This window comes from Salvelinus fontinalis, unplaced genomic scaffold, assembly GCF_029448725.1.
Source record: "Salvelinus fontinalis isolate EN_2023a unplaced genomic scaffold, ASM2944872v1 scaffold_0217, whole genome shotgun sequence".
In the NCBI taxonomy this organism is placed as follows: Eukaryota; Metazoa; Chordata; class Actinopteri; order Salmoniformes; family Salmonidae; genus Salvelinus; species Salvelinus fontinalis.
In genome coordinates, this window is record NW_026600426.1 from 87,277 (window position 1) to 94,757 (window position 7,481).

Genomic DNA, 7,481 nt, shown 5'->3' on the forward strand with positions numbered 1-7,481 from the left:
GTGGAAAGCTGTCCTCTTGCCATGTGGAAATGTCAACTACGTTCGGGATGAACTGAAAAGCGTGTCCAACTTTTCACATCGTTGCAAAAATAAATGTCACAAAATCGCACTAAACGGATATAAATTGCTATAAAACGCTTTAAATTAACTACTTTGTGATGTTTGTAACTCCTATAACGAGTGAAAAGATGACCGGAGAAATATAACAGGCTAAACTAATGCTTGGAACAGGAGAGGGTCGGTGTCTTCCACGCGCGTTACGCAGCAAGAAAAGACTTGCTAGCTAAAGGTTTTTTTCATTTGTAGGGCCTGTGAACGAGCAATCGAGCCCGTTGGAATCGTCATCACGTAAAGGCATCCAGGGGAAGACGTAAGAAGTGTCCGTATAGTCATAGCAACGACAGTGCCCGTTTAAATGACTTCAGAAAAGTGGCCAACGTTTCTCAAATCTGACTCCATGTCAGGGAAATTGCTGTAGAATGGGCTCTGTTCCACTTAGAGACAAAATTTCAACTCCTATAGAAACTATAGACTGTTTTCTATCCAATAATAATAATAATATGCATATTGTACGATCAAGGATTTTGTGGGAAGCCGTTTAAAAAATTAGCCACATTAGCATAAATAGTCTAAACAGCGCCCCCATCCCCAACAGGTTAAATTCAAAACAACTTTCACAAAAACTGCCGTTTTGACCCCTTTCCCAACATTTTACAGTCTATATAAAATCTACCCCTAATCTTCAGCTTTTCAAGCAACAAGTCGGATTTCAAATCGGGTCTACCAATCTGTAACTAGAGATATTTTTGTAACCCTTCGCCTGTTTATCTGGCTTCGGTAAAAAATGTCAGAAGTTAGCAGATTCATTAAATTCAAAACAACTTTCACAAAAACTGCCGTTTTGACCCCTTTCCCAACATTTTACAGAAAACAATGTTTTCTATATAAAATCTACCCCTAATCTTCAGCTTTTCAAGCAACAAGTCGGATTTCAAATTAGGTCTACCAATCTGTAACTAGAGCTATTTTTTGTAACCCTTCGCCTGTTTTTCTGGCTTCGGTAAAAAAATGTCAGAAGTTAGCAGATTCATTAAATTCAAAACAACTTTCACAAAAACTGCCGTTTTGACCCCTTTCCCAAAATTTTACAGAAAATGTTTTCTATACAAAATCTACCCCTAATCTTCAGCTTTTCAAGCAACAAGTCGGATTTCAAATCGGGTCTACCAATCTGTAACTAGAGCTATTTTTGTAACCCTTCACCTGTTTTTCTGGCTTTGGTAAAAAATGTCAGAAGTTAGCAGATTCATTAAATTCAAAACAACTTTCACAAAAACTGCCGTTTTGACCCCTTTCCCAAAATTTTACAGAAAATGTTTTCTATACAAAATCTACCCCTAATCTTCAGCTTTTCAAGCAACAAGTCGGATTTCAAATCGGGTCTACCAATCTGTTACTAGAGCTATTTTTGTAACCCTTCGCCTGTTTTTCTGGCTTCGGTAAAAAATGGCAGAAGTTAGCAGATTCATTAAATTCAAAACAACTTTCACAAAAACTGCCGTTTTGACCCCTTTCCCAACATTTTACAGTCTATATAAAATCTACCCCTAATCTTCAGCTTTTCAAGCAACAAGTCGGATTTCAAATCGGGTCTACCAATCTGTAACTAGAGCTATTTTTGTAACCCTTCGCCTGTTTTTCTGGCTTCGGTAAAAAATGTCAGAAGTTAGCAGATTCATTAACCTGTTGGGGATGGGGGCGCTGTTTAGACTATTTATGCTAATTTGGCTAATTTTTGAAACGGCTTCCCACAAAATCCTTGATCGTACAATATGCATATTATTATTATTATTATTGGATAGAAAACAGTCTATAGTTTCTATAGGAGTTGAAATTTTGTCTCTAAGTGGAACAGAGCCCATTCTACAGCAATTTCCCTGACATGGAGTCAGATTTGAGAAATGTTGGCCACTCTTCTGAAGTCAGTTAAAAGGGCACTGTCATTGCTATGACTATACGGACACTTCTTACGTCTTCCCCTGGATGCCTTCACGTGATGACGATTCCAATGGGGTCGATTGCGCGTTCACAGGCCCTATAAATCAAAAAACCCTGTAGTTAGCAAGTCTTTCCTTGGTGCGTAACGCGCGTGCTGGACACCGACCCGCTCCTGTTCCAAGCGTTAGTTTAGCCTGTTATATTTCTCCGGTCATCTTTTCACTCGTTATAGGAGTTAAAAACATCATAAGGTAGTTAATTTAAAGCGTTTTATAGCAATTTATATCCGTTTAGTGCGATTTTGGGACATTTATTTTTGCAACGATGTGAAAAGTTGGGCACGCTTTTCAGTTCATCCCGAACGCAGTTGACATTTCCACATGGCAAGAGGACAGCTTTCCACCAAAAGACGATTTCTCCCAAGAAAGGATCCTTTGCCCAAGATACTGATGGAAGAACAGCTCAAGGTAGGACATTTTTATTATGATAAATCGTGTTTCTGTCGAAACATTTTAGTGGCTTAGGACGCCATGTTTTTTGACGTAGCTTCGCTTGGCGCAAACTGTATTGAAAAGTAAGGATAAATTAAAAAATGTAATAACGCAATTGTATTAAGAATTAAATTGTCTATCAATCCCTGTCCACCCTATATTTTTTAGTCACGTTTATGAGTATTTATGTATAAGAGTAGATCACTGTCTAAGTGGCGCAAGGACATATTATGACCAGCTGAGTTACATTTCACATTGTCTAACCATGATTTTGGTGGCTAAATATAAACGTTTTCGATCAAACTCTATATGCATTGTGTAATATGATGTTACAGGAGTGTCATCTGAAGAATTCTGAGAAGGTTAGTGAAAAAATTAATATCTTTTGGCGATGTTGACTTTTATCGCTCACTTTGGCTAGAATCAATGCTGGGCTGCTAATTGCTATGTGCTAAGCTAATATAACGATTTATTGTGTTTTCGCTGTAAGACACTTAGAAAATCTGAAATATTGTCTGTATTCACAGGATCTGTGTCTTTCGATTCGTGTATGCTGTGTATTTTTACGAAATGTTTGATGATTAGTAAGTAGGTAAACACGTTGCTCTAAGTAGTTTTTCTATTCCATTTGTGACGGTGGGTGCAATTGTAAACTATGATATCTACCTGAAATATGCACTTTTTTCTAACAAAACCTATCCCATACCATAAATATGTTATCAGACTGTCATCTGATGAGTTTTTTTGTTGGTTAGGGGCTATAAATATCTTAGTTTAGCCGAATTGGTGATGGCTACTGGTGTTGGTGGACAAATAAAAGATGGTGGATTATGCTAATGTGTTTTTAGGTAATAGATGTACATCTTTACATATTGTGTCTTCCCTGTAAAACATTTTAAAAATCGGAAATGTTGACTGGATTCACAAGATCTGTGTCTTCATTAGCTGTATTGGACTTTAATGTGTGAAAGTTAAATATTTAAAAAAAAATTTTTTTTTTTAATTTCGCGGCACTGGTTTTTCAGTGGGGGGGGGGGGGGTGCCGCTAGCGCCACGCTGATCCTAGACAGGTTAAATTCAAAACAACTTTCACAAAAACTGCCGTTTTGACTCCTTTCCCAACATTTTACAGAAAACAATGTTTTCTATATAAAATCTACCCCTAATCTTCTGCTTTTCAAGCAACAAGTCGGATTTCAAATCGGGTCTACCAATCTGTAACTAGAGCTATTTTTGTAACCCTTCACCTGTTTTTCTGGCTTTGGTAAAAAATGTCAGAAGTTAGCAGATTCATTAAATTCAAAACAACTTTCACAAAAACTGCCGTTTTGACCCCTTTCCCAAAATTTTACAGAAAATGTTTTCTATGCAAAATCTACCCCTAATCTTCAGCTTTTCAAGCAACAAGTCGGATTTCAAATCGGGTCTACCAATCTGTAACTAGAGCTATTTTTGTAACCCTTCACCTGTTTTTCTGGCTTTGGTAAAAAATGTCAGAAGTTAGCAGATTCATTAAATTCAAAACAACTTTCACAAAAACTGCCGTTTTGACCCCTTTCCCAACATTTTACAGAAAACAATGTTTTCTATATAAAATCTACCCCTAATCTTCAGCTTTTCAAGCAACAAGTCGGATTTCAAATCAGGTCTACCAATCTGTAACAAGAGCTATTTTTTGTAACCCTTCGCCTGTTTTTCTGGCTTCGGTAAAAAAATGTCAGAAGTTAGCAGATTCATTAAATTCAAAACAACTTTCACAAAAACTGCCATTTTGACCCCTTTCCCAAAATTTTACAGAAAATGTTTTCTATACAAAATCTACCCCTAATCTTCAGCTTTTCAAGCAACAAGTCAGATTTCAAATCGGGTCTACCAATCTGTTACTAGAGCTATTTTTGTAACCCTTCGCCTGTTTTTCTGGCTTCGGTAAAAAATGGCAGAAGTTAGCAGATTCATTAAATTCAAAACAACTTTCACAAAAACTGCCGTTTTGACCCCTTTCCCAACATTTTACAGTCTATATAAAATCTACCCCTAATCTTCAGCTTTTCAAGCAACAAGTCGGATTTCAAATCGGGTCTACCAATCTGTTACTAGAGATATTTTTGTAACCCTTCGCCTGTTTATCTGGCTTCGGTAAAAAATGTCAGAAGTTAGCAGATTCATTAAATTCAAAACAACTTTCACAAAAACTGCCGTTTTGACCCCTTTCCCAAAATTTTACAGAAAACAATGTTTTCTATATAAAATCTACCCCTAATCTTCAGCTTTTCAAGCAACAAGTCGGATTTCAAATCGGGTCTACCAATCTGTAACTAGAGCTATTTTTGTAACCCTTCGCCTGTTTTTCTGGCTTCGGTAAAAAATGTCAGAAGTTAGCAGATTCATTAAATTCAAAACAACTTTCACAAAAACTGCCGTTTTGACTCCTTTCCCAACATTTTACAGAAAACAATGTTTTCTATATAAAATCTACCCCTAATCTTCTGCTTTTCAAGCAACAAGTCAGATTTCAAATCGGGTCTACCAATCTGTTACTAGAGCTATTTTTGTAACCCTTCGCCTGTTTTTCTGGCTTCGGTAAAAAATGGCAGAAGTTAGCAGATTCATTAAATTCAAAACAACTTTCACAAAAACTGCCGTTTTGACCCCTTTCCCAACATTTTACAGTCTATATAAAATCTACCCCTAATCTTCTGCTTTTCAAGCAACAAGTCAGATTTCAAATCGGGTCTACCAATCTGTTACTAGAGCTATTTTTGTAACCCTTCGCCTGTTTTTCTGGCTTCGGTAAAAAATGGCAGAAGTTAGCAGATTCATTAAATTCAAAACAACTTTCACAAAAACTGCCGTTTTGACCCCTTTCCCAACATTTTACAGTCTATATAAAATCTACCCCTAATCTTCAGCTTTTCAAGCAACAAGTCGGATTTCAAATCGGGTCTACCAATCTGTTACTAGAGATATTTTTGTAACCCTTCGCCTGTTTATCTGGCTTCGGTAAAAAATGTCAGAAGTTAGCAGATTCATTAAATTCAAAACAACTTTCACAAAAACTGCCGTTTTGACCCCTTTCCCAAAATTTTACAGAAAACAATGTTTTCTATATAAAATCTACCCCTAATCTTCAGCTTTTCAAGCAACAAGTCGGATTTCAAATCGGGTCTACCAATCTGTAACTAGAGCTATTTTTGTAACCCTTCGCCTGTTTTTCTGGCTTCGGTAAAAAATGTCAGAAGTTAGCAGATTCATTAAATTCAAAACAACTTTCACAAAACTGCCGTTTTGACCCCTTTCCCAAAATTTTACAGAAAACAATGTTTTCTATATAAAATCTACCCCTAATCTTCTGCTTTTCAAGCAACAAGTCGGATTTCAAATCGGGTCTACCAATCTGTTACTAGAGCTATTTTTGTAACCCTTCGCCTGTTTTTCTGGCTTCGGTAAAAAATGGCAGAAGTTAGCAGATTCATTAAATTCAAAACAACTTTCACAAAAACTGCCGTTTTGACCCCTTTCCCAACATTTTACAGTCTATATAAAATCTACCCCTAATCTTCAGCTTTTCAAGCAACAAGTCGGATTTCAAATCGGGTCTACCAATCTGTAACTAGAGCTATTTTTGTAACCCTTCGCCTGTTTTTCTGGCTTCGGTAAAAAATGTCAGAAGTTAGCAGATTCATTAAATTCAAAACAACTTTCACAAAAACTGCCGTTTTGACTCCTTTCCCAACATTTTACAGAAAACAATGTTTTCTATAAAAAATCTACCCCTAATCTTCTGCTTTTCAAGCAACAAGTCGGATTTCAAATCGGGTCTACCAATCTGTAACTAGAGCTATTTTTGTAACCCTTCACCTGTTTTTCTGGCTTTGGTAAAAAATGTCAGAAGTTAGCAGATTCATTAAATTCAAAACAACTTTCACAAAAACTGCCGTTTTGACCCCTTTCCCAACATTTTACAGAAAACAATGTTTTCTATATAAAATCTACCCCTAATCTTCAGCTTTTCAAGCAACAAGTCGGATTTCAAATCAGGTCTACCAATCTGTAACAAGAGCTATTTTTTGTAACCCTTCGCCTGTTTTTCTGGCTTCGGTAAAAAAATGTCAGAAGTTAGCAGATTCATTAAATTCAAAACAACTTTCACAAAAACTGCCATTTTGACCCCTTTCCCAAAATTTTACAGAAAATGTTTTCTATACAAAATCTACCCCTAATCTTCAGCTTTTCAAGCAACAAGTCAGATTTCAAATCGGGTCTACCAATCTGTTACTAGAGCTATTTTTGTAACCCTTCGCCTGTTTTTCTGGCTTCGGTAAAAAATGGCAGAAGTTAGCAGATTCATTAAATTCAAAACAACTTTCACAAAAACTGCCGTTTTGACCCCTTTCCCAACATTTTACAGTCTATATAAAATCTACCCCTAATCTTCAGCTTTTCAAGCAACAAGTCGGATTTCAAATCGGGTCTACCAATCTGTTACTAGAGATATTTTTGTAACCCTTCGCCTGTTTATCTGGCTTCGGTAAAAAATGTCAGAAGTTAGCAGATTCATTAAATTCAAAACAACTTTCACAAAAACTGCCGTTTTGACCCCTTTCCCAAAATTTTACAGAAAACAATGTTTTCTATATAAAATCTACCCCTAATCTTCTGCTTTTCAAGCAACAAGTCAGATTTCAAATCGGGTCTACCAATCTGTTACTAGAGCTATTTTTGTAACCCTTCGCCTGTTTTTCTGGCTTCGGTAAAAAATGGCAGAAGTTAGCAGATTCATTAAATTCAAAACAACTTTCACAAAAACTGCCGTTTTGACCCCTTTCCCAACATTTTACAGTCTATATAAAATCTACCCCTAATCTTCTGCTTTTCAAGCAACAAGTCAGATTTCAAATCGGGTCTACCAATCTGTTACTAGAGCTATTTTTGTAACCCTTCGCCTGTTTTTCTGGCTTCGGTAAAAAATGGCAGAAGTTAGCAGATTCATTA